At 38.8% G+C, this 21,946-nt stretch overlaps 1 protein-coding gene across 1 annotated transcript in view; it reads right to left on the bottom strand.

Moving 5' to 3' along the window:
- LOC131693712 (RNA-binding protein 24-B-like) overlaps positions 1-21,658 on the bottom strand; it is a 211,051-nt gene extending 189,393 nt beyond the window's left edge. Inside the window, exon 1 of the mRNA XM_058981788.1 lies at positions 20,202-21,658. The gene's annotated coding sequence lies outside the window, so the exon portion shown is untranslated. The remainder of the gene's footprint in view (positions 1-20,201) is intronic.
- Between the last annotated feature and the right edge of the window lie 288 nt (positions 21,659-21,946).

Raw genomic sequence — 21,946 nt, 5'->3', positions numbered from 1 at the left:
ATCACATGAATTAAATGAATCAAATTGATTTAATTCATCCAGTGAATACAATGAATCAAATTAATGAAATGGATCAAATGAATAAAAAGAATGGATCAACAAAATGAATAAAGTAAAAAATAAATGAAATGCATTAATAAAACAAACGAATCAAATAAATAAAATGAGCTGGAGTGATAAAATGAATAAAAAGAAGAAAATGAGCAGAATTAAATGCATTGATTGAAATGAAAAATTGAACAACAGTAAAAGGTTATAAATTAATATAAAGAAATAAATTGAATCAAATAAATTATTTGGATGAAATGATTAAAACTGAAAAAGTAGTCAGATTATTAAAATGAAGAAACTGAATAAAATGAATAAACTGGAAAAAAATAATAAAATGCATACAATGAAAACAATGAATGATATGAGTAAAATGCACAAAAAGAATAAACTGATCAGAGTGAATCCAAAGAATGAAACGAATAAAATAAGTAAAATGAACGCAGATGAACAAAACGAATAAAAAGATGCGGAATGAAATTATTAATTTAAATGAAATGGTCATATATTTGAAGCCAAACACATTTTTGAATAAAGATAATGAATAAACCGGATTGTACGAAATGAAAACCAGAAATTTGCATCAGAAAGTTTTGAAATGTTTTTGAAAATCCCAAAGGCTAATAAATATGCAATGGACTTTCTAGGGCTTCCATCTTTTTTTGGTTTTATTCTTTTTGTTTTCATGCTTCTTTACTTGACGAATTCAAAGTTTACTTTTTGGTCACATATTCCCGAAAAAAATTTATGTGCAGAACAGAATGTACTGGTCCAGTATTTTAACGCGTAATTGAATATAGTAAAGTGAGACAAGGTCACATGTGCTTTCAAGCCCCTTGAACAGAGAACGACAGAGGGAGAATGCGATTCGTGAATGAGACAGGTAGATATTTCAATGTTTTTATTTGCATTGAAGTAAATAGTGTGAAATGTCTAGGCTATGTCGATTGCATAAAAGCCGTGTTTGTATTGTTTCGTTCGGAATTCTCGTGTAGGAAATATGGATAAATAAGTCCTATACAGACCAATATTGTGAAAAAGAAATGGTTCAAACTACTCAGTATATCCAAATATGGACGACGATAAGTTAGAAGACACATTGTAGTTGCATCCCCCATCGAGAGTGGGTACTTTGGGGACTTCTTTTCCTGGATCTAATTTGTGGATATTTTTGGTCTTTGATCCGTTATTTTTCATGAAAGTTCGTACCAATACAACGAATGTGCAGCTGATACAACTCATGGTTCATTCGCCTGCGCAACGTTCCATCTTCCATCTGCACGCCACCATAGATGGTACGCAACACTTTTCGTTCGAAAACTCCAAGGGCGCGTTGGTCCTCCACGAGCATAGTCCAGGTCTCGTGGCCGTAGAGGACCAACGATCTAGTCAGCGTCTTGAAGATAATCAACTTCGTGCGGCGGCGAATTTTGTTCGACCGGAGCGTCCTCTGGAGTCCAAAGTAGGCACGATTTCCCGCTATGATCCGTCTCTGAATTTCTCTGCTGTTATCATTGTCGTCGGTTACCAGTGAGCCCAAATACATGAATTCGTCTACCATCTCGATTTCGTCACCGTCAATCCGAACTCGGGTGGGAGGTTCACATTGTCGTCTCTAGAACCTCTTCCTCTCATGTATTTTGTCTTCGAAATCCTGGCTTCAGCTTTAAGTCTTTGACCATATATTTCATTCAAAATTCAATAGAGATACGAATAGTTTAAATATCGCACGTGGAATGTCTCTTTTGAAAATTTCCATCGTCATACTTTCATATTACCCAGTTAAGCCAAATATTTTTCTGATATAGCCATGAATTTCCTTAATTATAGTGTAGATACAGGCTTTGAATACAATTGAATTAAAGTTGAGTTGATGCAGCAGCAGACAAAAAATAGTTTTGTTTTCTCAAACCTTCGCAATTACAATTAATAAATATTTCAGATTGGCAGAAGATCTTATCACACAACTTAGAAATGCATACAGAAATAGCTAGATAGATGCGATAGAAGAGAGACAGAGAGAGAAAGAGAGAGAGAGAGTGAGAGAGAGATGGGGGGCGTGTGAGAAACGGCAATTGATGGTTAATGCAGTGACATTATTTTTATAGTATATTATTATGATATATTGATTCTTACATTCTTATCATAAATAATGTAAGTAGTAATTTTTGCTCCATAACCAGTATAACCTAAATCTTGCAAAAGAGCTAAATTTTCGCTAGATTTTTGGGCTTCAAACATACAGTTGCTTTCGGTGACGCCACAAGTATAATTATATTAGAAATCTTTTATCTCACTACTAGGTGAATTACTTGTTGATCTGTGTATTGATATACCATCCAACATTTACCTCATGATTGAACGCAATGCCTAATCCAAGGAATAAATACTAGAACTCACTGTTTCTTTATCAACGCATTATTTTGTCTTTGAAGTGAACTTATATATTGATTTTTGAGAAATAGTTCTTTTATTATGAAGGTAATTCACAAAAGGTTCTCAACATCGAATTCCTTGAATCACGTAGATGTGTTTTCATACCACGATATTCAAAATCGGTTTAGTTTTGCGCCTAAAACACCAGTAAAGCAATACTCTGTATGAAACAATCTCATTTTTAATTGGCGGAAATTGGTAAGCGAGAACTAAAAATACAAAATGTCTAATATCTCCGTCGCTCGTGCACGGATTTAGACAATCTATAGCTTGTTAGAAAGGTATTTTTACAAGTTTTCTATTTATGTGCAGTTTGTGGGACAATATTCTATTGTTCAAAAGTTATTTGCGAAAAACCTGCTGTGTTTTGACAAAATCGCCCATATCTCAGAAAGTAAACAATATATCGAAAATCAAAAATAATAGTGTCAAATGGCAACGTTAGGCCTTTCATTTGAAACTAATTTCATTAAGATCGGTTCAGCCATTGCTGAGATAATTACATGACATTTTGTACATACATACATACACACATACACACACACACATACATACAGACATTGTCTCAATTTGTCGAGCTGAGTCGATTGGTATATGAGACTCGGCCCTCCGGGCCTCGGAAAAAGTTGTCAAAGTTTGAGCGAATCCTATACATTTCTTTTGTAAGAAATGTAAAAAAGTCACACACACGTCGAAAACAAAATTATTAATAACAGTAAAAATAAACAATGCATACTGATGAAAACTAAGAGCATTCGTTGGTTGTTTTAGCTAAGTGCGAGCAACTTTAATTTTTACCAATATTTTTTCGTATTTGAATTTGTAATCTGATGATAATTTTCCATCAATCAAGTTTTATTTTGCTACAATGCAAGTTTTACGAAGCGCCAACATTTTGGGTTTTTTTCAGGGCGATTTGTGGAATTTTACCCTCGATTTAAAACAAATAACGATTTTCGTTTCTATTTAGTGAAATTGTTTTAATAGAAGCTATTAAGATTTGGGTAATGATCGGTCATAATATTGCTATTTATTGTTTTTATGTAATTAAGTTACACTCTTCTGATCGAGTAATGATGCAACCATCAAAATTACACATTTTCGGTTTCCCTTGGGTTATGTTTTGGGTAATAATCGGTCATAATATTGCTATTTATTTTTTATGTAACTAAGTTATATTCTTCTGATCAAGTAATGATGCCACCATCGATATTACACATTTTCTCCTCCGATACCCCTTGGGAACAGTCAAAGTACCCTCAGAGGTACATATACTCCAGTTTGCAATCCGCTGGTAATTATGATCAATCCCATTACATAGCTTTTTATAACTGGAAAGAGCTTGAAGCAGTAACCAAATGAAAAGTTTCATCATCTGCCCAAACTATCAGATCCAGTAACCCATTTAGATTTAATGGTGCAGCCGAATGACCGCGTTCTGCAATTCCGTTGATCGGTCTGAACTGGACTAGCGTAAGGCTACGATTTATTTCTTGGTTCATCCAATCAACAAATCGATGCCGATTCACCTGGTTTCCAGTCAGCTGCCACAGAGAAAAAAAAAGTAACACATCATACACAGATAATCTCTCAATTAATCTACATACATACGTACATTTGTACTGTACATGAAAAACACTTTGAAAAAAAGCGAAATTCGGCTTTACATCTCCCGCCACAACAAAACCCATGCAGCTACCACGCGATCATCGGTGGCCCCGAAATCAGGCTCCTGATGGGAGCTTGTCTCGTCGATTAGTTGCGCATCGCACCAAAGAGTTCCCCACCACACACACACACACCCGGCCAGTGAAGAATCCATTGCACTTTGTACATGGCTCGAGCTAACATTTTCCATCATTTCAAAGCAAAGATAGCCACGGGTAAACCTCGGAGAAAACGATAGTGAAAAAAGTCATGTTAAATTAGCTACAACTAGTACAGTTGGATTTTACTCTGAAGATCTTCGCCTAGATTTATATGAATATAAGCGAATCAGTAGCCGGACGGAAATTGCTGCGTCACTGCGTGACCAGTTAGTTTCCCGTAGCTATTCGCGGTGTCATCCTTCCGGAACCTTTGCGCCACAACTGTCGCTGGATAATTGGCACGCGTTAAGCTTATTAACTTAACGCTGCCTGCTCGGCACCAGCTCACTCTCCCCAGGTGAGCTAATTAAAACCCAACACAACAAGTGTACGCTGGCACCCGTGTGTCTGGACTGAGGTCTTCCATAAAATTGCTGTTGTGTGTGCTTTTGTATGTTAGCCGAAACCAGTTCAAACGGGAGACTGAAGTGAACTTGTAGGTCTTTGGGTACGATGAAGAAGCAAAGTAAATTTGTATATTAACGATGAGATGGGTGGAGTGCGGCGACTTTCTTAATTACCGGTTATTATTATAGCTAAAACTCAGCCAGATCGACCGGACGCACGCAATTCTTTCGGGAGCCCTTGTTTTGAGGCGCTGGTAGACGAGTATCTTACCGTCTACCATCACCATTGGAACAGGCGGGGCAGTGACACGTGTCCAGCGGTAGCCGGATTGGCTCGACTGGAAGGGGGCATAACTCTTAGGTGTTTATGGAGTTGTGTTTTGATTGTCAATCATGTGAATAAATAACAGGATTTGATTGAGGCACCTGGAAAAGTTTTTAGTTGATCGGGATTATTTACCACAAACCGCATTGATTTCGCTGTCAGTAGCTGGTCATCTTCTGCTTATGAGGGATTGCATGAGAAACCGGCCGTCCGTAAAAATGACCATCGTCGATTCGAACGAAACTTTGCAGTTGTGTTCGGTTTATGAATCTCCATGATTTTTTTTTCTGGCAATTGTAATATTTTGATACAAGAGCAACTTTTCAAAAGGGCGTGCATTGATTTATAATTTTTTTTAATCGATTACCCTGTTTTATACAACAAAACTACCTGAGAACGAATTACAGGGAATGAATGCTTCTTTACGGAAAAATATACACTGAAAAAATGTGTAATTTTTCACAAAATCAATTTTTTTTATTAATTTAAATTGCAAGAAAATAGGTTTTTTTTTAAATTTTTTACATTATGTCAACAAAATCCTAAAGAGAAAAGAAACATTTTGAATAGTGTCAACCCTAGCATGGCCCACCTGCTTGCATAGATAACCATGGGATCACAAAAGGTGACCACGTACAACGAGTGGAGATAGCGACTCGGAGTTGGTACCCAATGAAATGGTGCAAAAAACCCGCTCATGTGGAGTAGGCGCTACAAATTTCTTCACCAAGAGTTGTTTAACGAGGTCACCACCTGGGCAATGCCAACCAGTGCAACAACAACAGTACCAGAAGAAACAGCAGCCGCAGCTTCAGCACCAGGAGCAGCCTCAACAGCACCAGAAACTGCAATCGAAGCTTCAACAGAAGCAACAAAAGCAGGAGGGCAGCGCCTGGTTGAAAATACCAAGCTTTCCGAGTGTAACAGTAGCTAAAATACTGGTGGACAAACTGCAAAACTTTGCCGACAAAAGAAGTAAAGTATACAAGGACATCAAGAAACTGGTTCTGAAGATACAAGGTCACCCCGCTTTCTGCTCCAAGGTTCTTCCTTCCATGACGGCTAATCCGACGTGTCCTTGTATCTGTTGTCTGTTGTTGAAGTTGTCGATGGCCGAGAAGTCCTTGGAAATAAGACAAACAGTGCCGAGTTTTGCTTGGTGATACGAGACCAGAAAGTACTGAGAAACACAAGGAGGCTCTCTGCACCGTAGTACGCGTATCGAACGAAGTAGCCATTAACGTGGGTAAAAATACCAAATCGGAAGTCGTCGGCGGAACAAAGCGGAAAGTGAACAATAAGAATAGGTCCAAAAAGCGAAAGCTCTTCAAGGGACGAAACGAATATGAAATACTCATAGTCAAAGCTAATGATGATTCGTACGAGAAGGTACTGCGCGCAATGCGGATAAGTCCAATACTCAAGGAGATGAGCTATGACGTTGAATAAATGAGGCGCATCCGCACCGGAGAGATGATCCTAGATTCGAAAAAGAATCCGAAGTCAAACAGTTCTATTTGTAAAGAGCTCGCCGAGAAAGCGGAAGGAAGTGAGATGTAAGGTCATTGATGAAGTATCCTCGGAAGAAAAGCTAATCGAAGCCCTGAAAGAAAAGTGCAGGCTTGAAGAAGTACAGATGATGATCCGAATGGGGAAGGAATCTGTCGACACGCAAGCGGCTTTGGTAAAGCTTCCCGTCGAAGCAGTAAACAAGGCACTAAAACAGGGAAGATCAAAGTTGGCTGTTCGGTAAATCTACTGTGTGTCTCTAAGCGACCGAAAGTGTGCTTCAAATGTCAAGAGCTCGGCCACCTGGGTAGAAACTGCAATGGATCTGACAGGAGCAAGTTATATAGAAGGTGCGGGGGAGAAGGCCACAAGGCAAAAGACTGCCGACAGGTTCCGAGTTGTCTGACCAGTGCAAACGAAGAAGATAACAACCACGCTACGGGAGGCCCACTATGCCCGGCCTTCAAACAGGCAACTGCAACGAAGTCACAGTGGAGGAAACACAGATCAACCTCAACCATTGCGACACAGCGCAACACCTGCTGCGGCAATCTGTAGCGGAGTCTAAATGCGATGTAACTATGACCTCGATGCTATACCGTATTCCGGGCAGCAATGGAGACTGCATACCAGCTAACGCAAAATCAGCGGCGATTTGGACGACGGGAAGATATCTATTTCAGGAAGTGGTTTATCGCGCAGATGAAGGCTTTGTGAACGTCAAAATTAATGCATCTTCTTCTGCAGCTGCTACGCACCTCCGCGGTGGTCGATCGATCGTTTTACAGAAATGCTCGATAAGCTGACAGAACGGATTATAGATCGGAGACCGGTCGTTAAAGGGTGGTAGTCTACTCGAGGACTTTGAAAAGCTGAACGTAGATCTTGCGGGCTGGCAGGAAGCTTGAACTGGAGAGTATGCGAGGAGTACACCCACAGCGACCACCAAGCGGTCAGGTAAACTATAGGAAGCAATAAACAGTCGGAAGCGCGTGTGACCCAATCAAACGAGCCTTGGTGGAAAACAACGAAATTAGACAAGAGAGTCATCCTTGAATCGTTGAGGCGTGTGTGCAATCACATGTACTTCAGTGCAGATGAAATGATAACGACATTAGTAAGCGCGTGCAATGAAACCATGCCAAGAGAAGGTGAACCAAGGTACAGTCGTCGACCAACCTTCTGGTGAAACTCGATGATTGCTGACCTACGTGCATATTGCCACCCGGAGGAAACGGCCCACAACGTGGCTGAAAGAGCAGCTCTAAGACCAGCGTATAAGGCGGCAAAAGCCGCACTTAATAATGAAACCAAGCTCAGTAAGAAAGTCTGCCTAGAGGAGCTTTGCTGCAACGCCAATTCAAATCCGTGGGACGACGCCTACGGAGTTGCCTTGGCGAAGATAAGAGGACCGGCAGTACCACCGGATAGGTGCCCAGAGAGGATGAGAGTCATCGTAGATGCGTTATTTCCACAGAATGAAGCGACGGCCTGGCCGTCCACGCCATAGGGGACTCAGTATGATTACGAACAAGACGCTCGGGTAACCAACAAGGAGCTGATAGTGGGGGCAAAAGCCTTGAGAACCATGAAGGCCCCTGGACCAGACGGTATCCCGCACGTGGTTCTGAAAACAGCAATCCTAACGAACCCGGATATGTTTAGGACTTCGTTTCAAAAGTGCCTCGACGATGATAACTTCCCCGATATCTGAAAGCGATAAAAGCTAGTGATGTTGCCGAAGCCAGGCAAGCCGCCTGGAGATCCTTCAGCATACAAGCTGATAAGTCTGTTGGATACAGTCGGCAAGGTGCCTGAAAGAATAATCCTTAACAGGATTACAACATACACGGAGGAAGAGAATGGCATATCCAATATGCAGTTCGACTTCCGGAAAGGTAGATCAACTGTGGACGCCATACGAACGATCGTGGAAACTATGGAGGTTGCGCAGAAGCAAAAGAGAAGAGGAAACGGTTACTCCGAAGTGGTTACGCTGGACGTAAAAATCGCCTTCAACATCGCTAGTTGGGCTCCAATCGCCGATTCGCTACACACAGGTTTTGGGTCGTCGAGGCATCGATGAGCTGGAAGTCACATTACAGCCGGAATCGCCGGACCGACCTTGGCTCTAGACAAGAAATCAAGGAGACCAGCTGGCGCGACCGGAGTAGGCTAGATTAACCGCCGGGGACTAGATTGCGCGCACGCTTCGTCGACGTTATGTCGTCGGGGCACCGGAAGTTATCCTCCCCCCGGAATCGCAGGACTGACCTCGGCACCTAGCCGACCAGCACCGAGAAAATGGTTTTGAGAGAACTTTCGACGTCGAGATATTTCTTTGTCGGAGTAGGATAGACCCACTGCCGGGGACTTGTTCGAGTGGATCGTAAAGTAGCCAGTGATGGCATTTCACCCTAGTGATGCACTGGCGCGTAAGTGTGATGCCTACACAGAGGATACAACGATCACACACCACAGAAAAAAGCAGAACGCTCTTTCTTTCGGAGCTGTATAGACCGATTTCAAGTGTGCGCTGGTGTTGAGGTAGTTGGGTGCGAGATAACCGTGCTCTCTTGCTCTTTAAATTCTCTGTGGTGCGCTCAGATAAAGTCACCACCGCGCGCGCCCCAGAGTCGCTGTGGTGTATTCACTGGCGTGGTTTCACTGGCGTGTGATCTTTGGTTTGTTTTCGTCTTACAAGCAGCATTGCGAGTGAAATTAATTTGATTTGCACTGGTTGTTGCGATTGATTTGATTTGCACAGGTGTTGTGTGGATGGTGGTAGCTTATTTCAAGCTTATATTATTTTCTACTGAAGATTTCATACAAGTTGCTTGGTAAAGCGAAGGAGTTTATAAAGTATTGTTACACTACCTGCAAAACTAAAAGTACTCAGTCCTCGGAGCAATTTGGGAAAACTTTTTACGTATCATCGTATAGAGAGTTTTATAATGACCAGAGGCACCTGATATGCAAACTCGTGTTATAAGTATTAATAGTTTTATTATAACTTAATCCTACAAGTTTAAAATTAGGTATACGCTTGTGACGATAATTAATTTACATACAGCATCACAATTGAGCGTACACCCGTTATTCATATTTTTATTTGTCTGTTATTTTGCGTGGAAATAGTTTAAACAGCAGGCGAAAGCGAATGTTTCAAGAGCATGGGAGCTAGGACCGGGATTCTGCGCGTCAATGAGCGAAATAAATTGGCTCAGTTTCGGGGTCAAGAAAAAAGGCCACTAGTGTTCACGCTTATTTTAAATGAACAATGAATCTTGTGTTCCATAAAAGGATGTTATAAATGGGTCAGCAGCAACAATGTTTATTATACGTATTCTAGATTTTTGCGTCAGTTAGTATTTTAGACCGTAATTATAATGCACGGATTCATTGCACGTAATATCAACAGCAAAACAAAGTATTAGGTATCTGGTAGTATCTGTCGGAATCTCTGTCAATCTCTATGAAATTTTCGTATTTTCAAGTAACAAGTAAGGTGTTTCCTCAAGTTTAAACAAGCGATTTTTGTGTGATAAATTATTCCTCATTATAACTTTCTTGAATGAGGTGTTTTATCAAAGAGGTAGGGTTGGGAAAATATCAAAATATCAATGTTCACAACAGAATCTTTTCATCGCCGATTTTCTAATAAAAAGTTCACTGATATAAAATATCGCTACGGAAAAAATCGTCAGTGAGCTTCAAGAGTGCCGATGTTTGGGAACATTATTCGGTTCAAGCAAATATCGGAAGAAGAAAAGATCGCTTGCGAACTTTTATATCAACGAAAATATAGAAAAAAGTTCGCCTTATGAAAACATCTTGCACGATCTTCGAACAGGGGATTTCCGAGGGATTTTCAAAGATTCCAAAAACCTGTAGATTAACATGATATAAAAAACTACGTTCTATAATATTACGGCGACAGCTCAAAGGCTACTTCAGTGTCAACGAAGCTTTCTTCAGAAGCCATCGTGTAAAAAAACATCAATCGACAGAATTAAAATGGGAAAGATTTAAAATGGTGCTTGAATGGTATGTTGTCAAAATATATATATATATATATATATATATATATATATATATATATATATATATATATATATATATATATATATATATATATATATATATATATATATATATATATATATATATATATATATATATATATATATATATATATATATATATATATATATATATATATATATATATATATATATATATATATATATATATATATATATATATATATATATATATATATATATATATATATATATATATATATATATATGGAAAAAAGCAAATTCTGGTATGGTGGCCGGTTCTTAACAAAAGGGTGTTTGTATGACCGAGTATGAAAGTTATATATAGTTGAGCTAATGTATCTATAGTTGCATGTCCCATAGGAGCCGTAATTAGCAATGGTTATATTAATGATACATGGTAGTGGTAATGGTACAAGAAGTTTCACATACATAAATTGGTTAATAAACAATCTTAACATTTTTTATCATTTTTGTGATTAAATGCTTTCGTTTAATATATTGAAATCGCCCATAGAACTTCATCGATTTTTTAGCAGAATTTTCACTCAAATATTCTAGTTCTTTGCACACATACCAAAGATACGTTGAATGATTTCCCATATTTGCAATTAAAATTCTAGGGCAGTTCATAAGACACGTAGAACAACTTTCAACATTCTGCTTTTATTGCACTATATTATTAGTCTAACTAATGCTATCGTTGTAATGCAGTACAAGTGTAGATTTTCAAAAAAAAAATATTAGAATTAGAACGAAATATTTTTTTGTATCGCTACGTCGCTCGAGAATAGCCAAAAAAGCGTAAAATATTTGGCTTTTACTGACCCAAGCATGACTAAAATGCGACTCACACCTTAAGTGCGGAACTATTAAACTATTATGTATTTACTTTGTTAGCATTACTAGAGCATTCGAAATTGATAAATTTTGAGAAGAAAATGGAATATGTTGAGGATAATTAGTATTGTCTGATATAATTTTACTAAATATCCATAAAAACTTATTTCATCAGGAATCAAATCCTATATTTCTGTTTATCAGAAAATTTGAATCACCTAATTGGACTAAGAATAAAAATCACGGAAGTGTACTCGATAACGTGTATGCATGAATACTTACAGGTGAATTGATTAATATATGTATAGAATACGAAGTTTACGTTAATTTTTGATATAAACGTAGATCGTATTCCTTTTTCGGATCGAAATGAAAACAAAAGCACATCCTCACGTCACGAAATCAACTATAGGTTCAAGGTTTACACAAGAAGATTTTTATTCGGTGAGGTCATAAACATCCTCTGATACATAAACTTAATATTATAAGTTTTACAAATTATAAAATCACGGTAAACAGATAAACGTTCTTTGGAACAATTTAGTATGCACTGCAAAGACGGTGGATTTGCCATTTTGAACTTCTTTGCTATACTCGTACCCGAACATGTTAGGTTTTAATTTTAATTCTCTCTCTTATTATTCCATCGCATGGAAATTCGAGAGAAAACCAGCTAATTTATGTAAATGATGGCACAGAAGAAAAATGCCGTCAAAAGATTCCAGAACTAATTATTGAGGGGTTACACCACTATAGATCACGAAAAATAGGCATATTTCGGGAATTTATCTTGACGCAATAATGAGATGAATCGAGATCTTGTTTAACTTTCAGTTAAACAGTGCACGCTGCTCTGAAAATCTAGCGAACCCGTGCGTGCGACTTCCAGAGGGTTAATGAGATATATAACATTATTGCAAAAAAAATGATTTATTCGAGTAATTTCGTCACAAGTTGGCGGCTGTGCAGCACTTTCCCGTCGGGGAGTTTTTTTTTGGAAGCGGTCCACGGCCGGAACTCTATGTCCCGTAATTTTTGATCCAGAGCCAAAAACCAAAGCTTTTTAAACTTCTTAGAACGACAGCAAGCAGCATACGTAAAATTTTTTCTATGTCTTGATTTTTCGCGAAATGGCACATTTTTTAGTCGAAAAACGCTGAAAATGTGTTAAAAATCGACACAAAATTTGCTTATTAAAAAATTATGCAATGAAAAAATTAAATCCCTCGTACATCGCTGGAGAAAGTAATCTTGAACATGCTGTAAAAATTTTAGACTCATCAAAAATCATTTGTTCGAGTTACATTTCCGGCCAGATCAAAAAAAAATTATTTCGAGAAAAACACGGTTAACGTTTTCAGTATACTCGAGGTATACATAAGAGGCGTTGCGAAAAAAAATTGAATATTTATTTATTGTTTTCGCGATTAATTTTTTGGAATATCATTTTCAGCATTCTAAAGCACCAGTAAACAAAATTCAACCAATAAATAAAAATTAAATGTTTTAAAAAATCTACAGTGTTGTAACCCCTTGAAAGCACTGTACCGGTCAAATAGAAGCGCTTCTAAATTGGCACGTCATTATTTTTAATAACGCGCTACAGAAAAAAACAAGTAATAATGTGAATTCTCGTGAACGTTATTTTGTTTTATGTGGACTTTATCTCTGAAAAGTTGGACATCGGATAAGCCTCTTTTCGCGTGAGTGAGAGAGAATTACAATGCCTGCGTATGATAATAATCGAAAACGTGTGTAATACCAGGACATTACTTGTAATGGATCACTTTACTTTTTGGCGTCGCCAAATTCGCAATCAAAATAAGTTAAATTACCATTGAGTTATTCAGTCGAACAAAAAATAGGCCGTTCCTAATGTGGATGTACAAATTCCGTCTTACATCTGTTATACGATTAATCTGATACTACAGATCATTATAAAACTTTGTTTATACCAGCCGATACATTGATACGTAAAACGTTTTCCTTGTTTGCCCCTAGGCTCGAATACCGCCATCCACACAACACAACGCAATAACCTGTGCAAATTAAATCACTCACCCACAATGCCGCTTGTAAGACGAAAACAAACCAAAGATCACACGCCAGTGAATACACGCCAGTGAAACCACGCCAGTGAATACACCACAGCGACTCTGGGGCGCGCGCGGTGGCGAATTTATCTGAGCGCGCCACAGAGAATTTCAAGAGCTCTTCTCCACACTCTAGATCGTTCCAGTGTTGGGTGTATGAAAATTTACCTCTGCCATCAACGTGCGCTTACACATATCAAATACGGTGGTGTATATGAACGAAAGAGAAGCGCTCTCGTTTTGCTTGCCAGAGTGTGGGGAGCAATTTCAATTTCTCTTTACTGCACAGAGGATAGGGACATCACTGAAAGTAGCATCGGCAAATGGTCGTCGCGGGGCCTGTGAACTGGAATTCACCTTCCACCCAGAATATCACGACCGATCTCGGCATCTGCCCGTATAGCATCGGTTTCGGAAAATCTTCCACTTCCAACTCTTCGTTGGAGTAGGAAACATCTACCGTCGGAGATTATTCCGAGTAGTCCGTAGTGAATCGTCGGCTTGACTCATCGTGGCTCCACTCAACTAGATGCAATCTTTCACCCGGAATCGATGGACAGATCTCGGCACTCTGCCGGACTGCATCAAAGCAAGAAAAACACGTCCGTCAATGGATTCGGGAGGCATGCTTTCGTCGAGAAACTCCGAGGTAGACTAGCTCCACCGTCGGGAACTACGCCGAGTAACACCGAACTCAACGAACCACTGGTATAGGGTGATCGCAGCAGTAAACTCTTCGGGAAAACTTGATCTCTAACCGAGGATGGCTTATTCGTCCTACGCGACCATCGCTAGCCCACGATTAACTTATTCCTCCATTGTATAGTGGCCTAAAGTGAAACATTAGAACGTCCAAACTAAACTAACTAAAGTTCACAGGCTAGCCTGCCTCTCTATCACTGGAGCTATGATATCCATACCCACTGCAGCAATGAAAACCACATATTATGGGGGACTAGGCTCCCTGAGAGTGCTAAAAGGTAAACCACTATTTCATGGGGATTTAAATGGTCACCTTAGTATAATAAAGGAACTCAAGTAAACCCTGAATTGACCACAGATCAACATAAAATGGAGGCTAAACCGGACTACGACATCTCATATGAGGTCCACATAGTGGATTGTCAGATGTGGGATGTAAGTAGGCCCATACTACCTCAATATTTAATATCATTCTATATGGAAGGTTAAAATGGGTGAGCTGACTGGCTTGGGAGTCTACGGAAGCAGGGCAAGCGGAACACTTTTTTCTCGAGTGGGTAGTGATTTTTACCCGTACTGACGAAGGTTCAAACAAGGCGTGTGTAAGGGAAAATGAAAATGCCCAGATAATAGCTGGTGGCTATTTGGAAACACCCTTTGTATGTTGTTGTATGACCGACGGATCAGCGAAAATGTGTTTGATAATTACTGAGCTACAAATGTTCCACAGCTAGGTAGCAATTATTCCAATCTTTTAATTTTTTTTCCGTATCATGCGATAAAATCTTCTCTTCGCGGATATTGAAGCCCTCATGATAGTGTCGATTAATGAGAAGTTATCTCCGACGACTGACATCCTTTCAGGCTTAATGGAGGTCCATTTGAATATTTCTCTGACAGCACAAATAATGCTAATAATTCTCCTTTTTGATACAAATTATATCCATCTAATACAACCGGTCGCTGGCTGGTTTACTTCCGGATCAAAGATAAGCAATTTAACATCTACGATATATGGCGTGATCTAGCTAAACAACACTCGACCATGTACACAGAAGTATTTTGTCTACGTACCCGTCCGGAAAGTAGAGATTGATGGTGTGGTCGCCGAGAGGGGCCTTAATGATGAAATATGGGGTTGGTTTCTTCCAGAACCCTTTGCTTTAATTAGTGAAAATTGTGGTAAGCAAGCGATTGCGTTCTATAAATGTCCAGGAGTACAATAAAATAATTTATTTTCCATCAGCCTCATTTGGAGCCTCTTGCAGGATCTGTTCTTCTTTTTGTACCGCGGGAAATATACTGCCGTCGTTGCGAACAATGAGCCATAGAGTTACCCATTGTAGAAACAAGGCACGGTTTGGAAAATTCGATGAAAAATTTTCCATCTGTGGCGAGACTCCTAATAAACTATCGACATATCCCGTATATAAATTACATGGGTATATACCGAAGCATTTTCCCAGAAGGAATGCTAAAGAGGGCTACGCCAAGATTTTTTTTCGAATATAGCGACGTTAGAAACGCAAATGAAAAACTTGATGAAAACAGAAAAAACACGGTTATTGGCACCGGTTCAGCGACGCGTTAATGTGAGAAATAATCTTTCGTCCGGTGGCTAGACCCTTCGTGGTGTACTTGATTCAAGCTTTGACCTGAGTACATGGATCCAACAATTTTCTGTATTTCTTGTCAGAGGACGCTGAAAAATTTGATAATTTCGTTTGACAATGAAAGTTTAGGAATCCCAAAAGCATCAACAAAAAAGTTAAAGGGGATGGATGAAGGCCGTGACTTCCTTCGGGTGATGTCTCGGGTCATGGTCAAACATTATACATTAAATGCGGCGTATTGTGGTCGTGGGGAGTGGTCTCTGCATTTGTGGCGATGGTTATCGCGACATTGAACATGTTGTCTGGTCGTGCGTAACATTAGACTTCCGTTAAACGAATCCCCTCGGCCTCGTTCCAGTCCGAGATATACTGGCTATTCTCAATCTCTCCTATAGGTCATATTTTTAAACACGATAGATATCCTAATTTAATTATCTCTTCTCTTTTGGTTGACATGCTGGAAATCTGATCCCAAGAGTTTCCAGCGGATACAATTAGACGAGTCGGCGATCCGGTTCATGATGAGCTGACAGCGATCTTTCGTTTGCTAAAAAGCTGCAAGTTTAATTTCTTTGTCATTGTTGTCTGTCCTCTCACCACTTTCTCTGACACGGTCTCTGTAACTGATGTTGGAATAAATCCCTCTTTTGTATGTCTTTTACCTTCCTTATAAAAGCCTACTAGTATTTCTCCTTGTTTCAATTTGTAATCAAATAACACTAGTTTACAAATTTTGGGTTAATTGCATGAAGTTAAGAAAAAAGGTGTCTTCTAAGTCAATTTTGGGTCGCTGAGCACGAAAATCATATTTTTGGTCAATATCTCAGGAACAAATCTTCCGATTAACACAAACGATTCACCATTTGAAAGGTATTGATGTGCCCATTCTAAAAATGTATAACATGTTAGGATAAAATATCAACAATTTAGGGTTAAGAGCAACCAAACTCAAAAAAGTAGTGTTTGGTAAAATTTTAATTTTTAATTGATTTTCCATAAAAAAATAAATCAGCAAAAAAAATCTTTTAAAATCTTATGTGACAGACAAACTTCTCACGTGAATTTTAAGCCTAATATCACGAAAATCCGACAAAAATTGGTGATGTTATTAAGCACCGAGTGAAAATTGCTCTGCTTTTCACATATCTCTTTTGGTCTTAAATAAGATTACACTAGTTTACAAGAAAAATGTAGTTACGAGAAAAAGTGTTTTCTAGATTAATTTTGGGTCGCTGAATACGAAAATAATACTCTATTTCTCTTTAAAAGAAGTTCAAGTTAAAAAAAAGTTTTTCTTTTGCTTCCGCTTTTTTTGTTTTTGCTCTATTTTTTATTACAGAAAAATAATTTTTCATATTTTCAGAATCTAATGTGACAGATTTTAACAATTTTAAGGTGACAGATTTTAACAATTTTAAAGTAGGTGACAGATTTTAACAATTTTAAGGTAATTTTAAGGATAAGCTAAAAAGAAAGGTGTTTCCTCAGTTAATTTTGGATCGCTGAATAGTCCTTTTTTCAAAGAAACATTTTCAAGATTTCTTTGAAAAAGGGGCACTATTTTAGTTATTTGTTAATATCGTGTTCAAAAAGGATCCGATCGAAACAGTTCGAAAATGTATAATATGCGTGGATCAAATCTCGACAAATATATTATTTTGGCTTAAAAGACAACTGTCAAAATTCTCTTTGAAAGGAAATTTCAGACAAACTGTTACCGTTAGTTTTCTCTTGCATCAACTGCTATGAACTGCGTTTAGCCAGTAACGGTTTGTCCGGAATTGTCTTTCAAAGAGAATTTTGACAGTTGGCTTTTAAGCTGTAATCGTATGTTTGTCGAGAAATGTACATTTATTATGATTACAATCGACCAAAGTAAATAAAAAGTCTAACGCTCGACCTTTTTTTTAAAAAAAATGCATATTTCTAGTAATTTTTTATAGTAAATCAAGGACAGAAGAAAATTATTTTAGAATCTAATGAGATAAATAATCTTTTTGTATAAATTTTTATCCAATGGTCACAAAAGTCGGATTAAAAATGTATATGGTATGAAGCACTGAGTGAAAATTGTAACTTTTTATTTTTCGCACAATCATACTTTCGGCTGAAATAATCTTCTATACTTGATAGTTATTGTTTGTGTTGGGTACTGTCTTTTCGAGCTTGCATCCATCCATCCTGCGGCATTTGAATGGTTTGGATATTTCATTGTACAACTAAGTGCTTTTTTTTTTCAAATGTGGAAATATCGTTGGAAAAGTTTTGTTTTCTCTGTGGTGAGTATATATTTTACGATTTAAAGGAATTTTCGCCTTCTGCTTCAACAGGCTTCACAGCAGATTCTCAGTTCACAGATGATTACGTGGCTAGTGCTACGATCTCACTGAGACTCCTTCCCGATAGGGATTCGAATATTTGAAGACTGGCTTATGAGCCCAGTGCTACACCCTCTAAACCGCATATTGACTATATTAATTGGATGATTTTGACACGAAATATTGACTAAAAACTACAAAAAGTGCTCAAAAACGAGTTTTTTGAGAAAATCACAAAATCGCTTCTTTGAACAAAAAATGAATTTTGTTTTCGTGTTCAGCGACCCAAAATTAGTCTAAAAAATACTTTTTCTTGGAGCTTCATTTTTCTTGTAAACTAGTGTAATTGGTCTTGTTAAAAATTACAAATTTTATATCTAGTTTTTAAACTGCATCCTTTAGTTTGAATAAAATTGCATTAATATTTATTGTATATCGATCCGAACACTTTGTTTTAAGATGTAGATGTGTCAAAATGTATTCCCCTTAGTAGAAATATAAAACATAACATAAAATTTCAAGCTAACCCATATTTTCAATAAATTGAAGAAAATTTTTCAAGAAATTGAAGAAATTCAAGAAATGTGAAGCGAAGAACTTTGCATCTTAAAAAAAATTATGAAATTGTTGTACATCGATGTATGCATGCATTTTGTGCGCGAGATACATACGTGATTAATCTCAGGTTTGTGGTTTGCTCCAAACTTTCGAGTGGGTAATTACCCCCTCAGCCATTTTCGAGTGGGTAGTACTACCCATACTATCCACGTGTTCCGCCGGCCCTGTACGGAAGCGATGTGTAGGAAAGTTTTCCAGGTAGACGTATATGCTCGGAGGTCTGCAGGAAACGAAAAATCGCAACATTCTCAGATAGCCAAACAGCACTGTCGGCAATGAGGTCGTCGAAATGTGAGTCCAAACTAGTTTGGTAGGGAATAGCATCTTTACAACAACTGGCAACTCGGAATAAAGAATTGATATTTTGGGTACCAGGCCACCATGGAATCGGTGGTAACGAAGTGGCCCCGACGAATTAGCTAGGCGCCGTTCATCAAACATGTTTGTTGGACCAAAACCGTTTCTATGCATATCTTCCTATGCCTGCAAACTAGAACTTTCAGTTTGGACAAGAGACCAACTATTAAACGACGGGTGTAGCGTAGTAGGCGCTCGACATGCTAAGCAATTCATACATCCAGATACAACGAGATCCGAAAAACTAAAAGACAACCTGAAAATATTGGTTAATGTAGAGATTATATTTGTCGATTTTGTAACTACGAGCCCAAGAGGTCGTAACAAATTCTCTGCCATTGTACAGCAATATTTCTTCGAAGGAAGCGATACATCGGAAGGCATCTTATGGTACCTCTCGTGGAATAGCATACCTTTTCCCAAACATCAATAATGGCAGTAACCCGGTTAGGACGACGCATTTGCTCAAACAAACAAATCGCTTCTAACTACAATGGATTCGGGAAACGTGTAACATGTAGAGCAAGCAGGGGCAGCCACAAAAGAATAGTGAATAGTGGTCGCAGTGGCAAGGTTTCCTCTGTTTTCTGCGATGAACATATCCGAGATACTTAGTATTGAAAAGTTGGTGTATACAGTGTTGCCAAAAGCAATAAATCTACCATATAATACATTTAATAGGATTGGTTTTTCAATTTCAATAAATTAGCGATCTGAATGATCGTATAAGCAAAAAAGTAGTTCCCTTACAACATTCATACACTATGCGTTGCGAAACAACTAATCGCAGCGAAACATTGAGTGATGGGCTGGAAAATGTACTGGAGAATCATTATCAAAACTATCATTAATTTCCGATTTTTCCACTTGACATTAATATGTTCCTAATTTGAGTCGGAAAAGTTTAGTTGAGGAACTAGATCAATTCAAAGAGAGCAACACGATCAAATATTCATACATTTCAACTTTAACAGATCGTGTGTTCCCCAAAATAGTTCCCAGCAGCAAAAAACCGCTCCCACCGGGAATCTCATAACTCCGTACAATTATTGTAAATCATTACCTTTAATCCACCGTGTAGACTCTTTAGGCTTCCCCCTCTGTTTTCTGGACCACTTGACCTGGCCGATTTCATCTATCGACTGGACCGAGCTGGGCTGGGCTGTACTGTGCTGTATGTTGGCCTATCATTGATTGCACTTTCCAACTACGTCTTCTACGTCTTCTTTTTCCCCCTGGGAATAACCACTGTGTTATTGATCCAGCTCTCGCTGTTTCGCCGGGCCAGAAATTCAAAATTTGAATATAATTATCTTCGGCTGATGTTTTTTTTGACCTGCTGCTGGTGGTGCCTCAACTACGGAAGGCAGTTTGCGAAGGGGGTAAGAGGTCGTTTCTCGTGGTGGATGGTCTAATTAAAGCTTTGAATATTGCATCCGACTGTATTATCTTACTCGGGCTTCTCTGGTGGAAACCGAGAAAAACTTCCTTTACTAACTTCACTTCAATTAACGAATTCACGTCCGATTCGACGAAAAAGAAGAAAAATATGATCCGAACTACCAGCCTGGCTTTTGGTTCTCTTTCACTTCGACGGGTACGACTTATGTTTTATGTGCGTCTCGGAAATAATATTTTTGGATAATGCAATGAAAATCACATAAATATTTATCACTCCACGTTTTCTGCGTGGCCCCAAAATTGCTGCCTCACTCTAATCAACTTTTCTTGTTTTAATTTGCAGCTTTTTATCATTTATCACTGATTGCTCTATTGCTTTCCTATATCTCACCGTTTCTTCTATACCCTCGCGTGGTATGCCTTGCGTATGTTATGTTTTTTTTGTTCACTTCTTTTCCGATTTCACGATTATTACGCGGCCGCTATTTTCTGTGCGCTTGTTCGTTCGTTGTTCGAATTTTTTTTTTTTTTATGCGTTCATCAAACAACACACTTTCGGAGCGAACAATTTGCTTCGAAATGCACACACACAAACTCACGTTTTGCACCTCAAACCTCGCTCCCCATCCGACGAGTCAAGTCAATTTTCCTCCTTGCGGCCTTCCGTCGCCGTCGTATTTTCCACCGAGACAGATTTTCACGTTGTAAAAAATAACGCCTCACGCTGCACCGTTCGGGACTGATAGTTATTTTTAAAACCTATAATGTATGTGACGTTGTCGCCGTCGTTTGCTTTCCGCACAGTTAGTCGCGGTAATTCTGTTGTATTTACGTACTGGAAAACCGTGCGCACTCGATAGTGTCTCAGAACTTCCGGTGTTCTCGATTCAATAGGTGTTTTCCACCTCTAACTTGTAGCCAGCAGCACACGAATCACCTACCCATCGAATGGAAAACAAAACAAAGGGGGAGAACGGAACGCCAAAGCGCAACACTCTCGAAACCACTGTATGTACGGTACTGTGGGGGGACAAAACACACAGGCAAGATTCGCTCCAAAGGATTTCCAGCGGGCAATCGACGTTCGGCGTTCGTTGGTCGTCAGTACGGTACAGTAGACAATCTTCAACTGCCTGCACGCAAAACCGAAAGCGATCGAAGCATGGTTCGTACGTACCATCAGCTCGTGTTCCGTTCTCGCTCTCGCGCTCTTCATCCGGTGTTGTGATATAGTTCATGCGAATCGGGGCGTATGGTTGTATTATGGAGCATTACTGCTCGCACTGTACAATTGTTGAAACTGAATTACAGACTTCTGGATGTTTCGTGATCGGTCTGATGATCTGTGATGGAAATAGACGCTCTTTTGCGCCAGAGATGTGTGGGTGAGAGAGCAGAAAATGAAAA

Source organism: Topomyia yanbarensis, chromosome 3 (assembly GCF_030247195.1).
Source record: "Topomyia yanbarensis strain Yona2022 chromosome 3, ASM3024719v1, whole genome shotgun sequence".
In the NCBI taxonomy this organism is placed as follows: Eukaryota; Metazoa; Arthropoda; class Insecta; order Diptera; family Culicidae; genus Topomyia; species Topomyia yanbarensis.
Note: the sequence above shows the minus strand (reverse complement) of the source record. Positions and strands in the feature narration are given on the sequence as shown.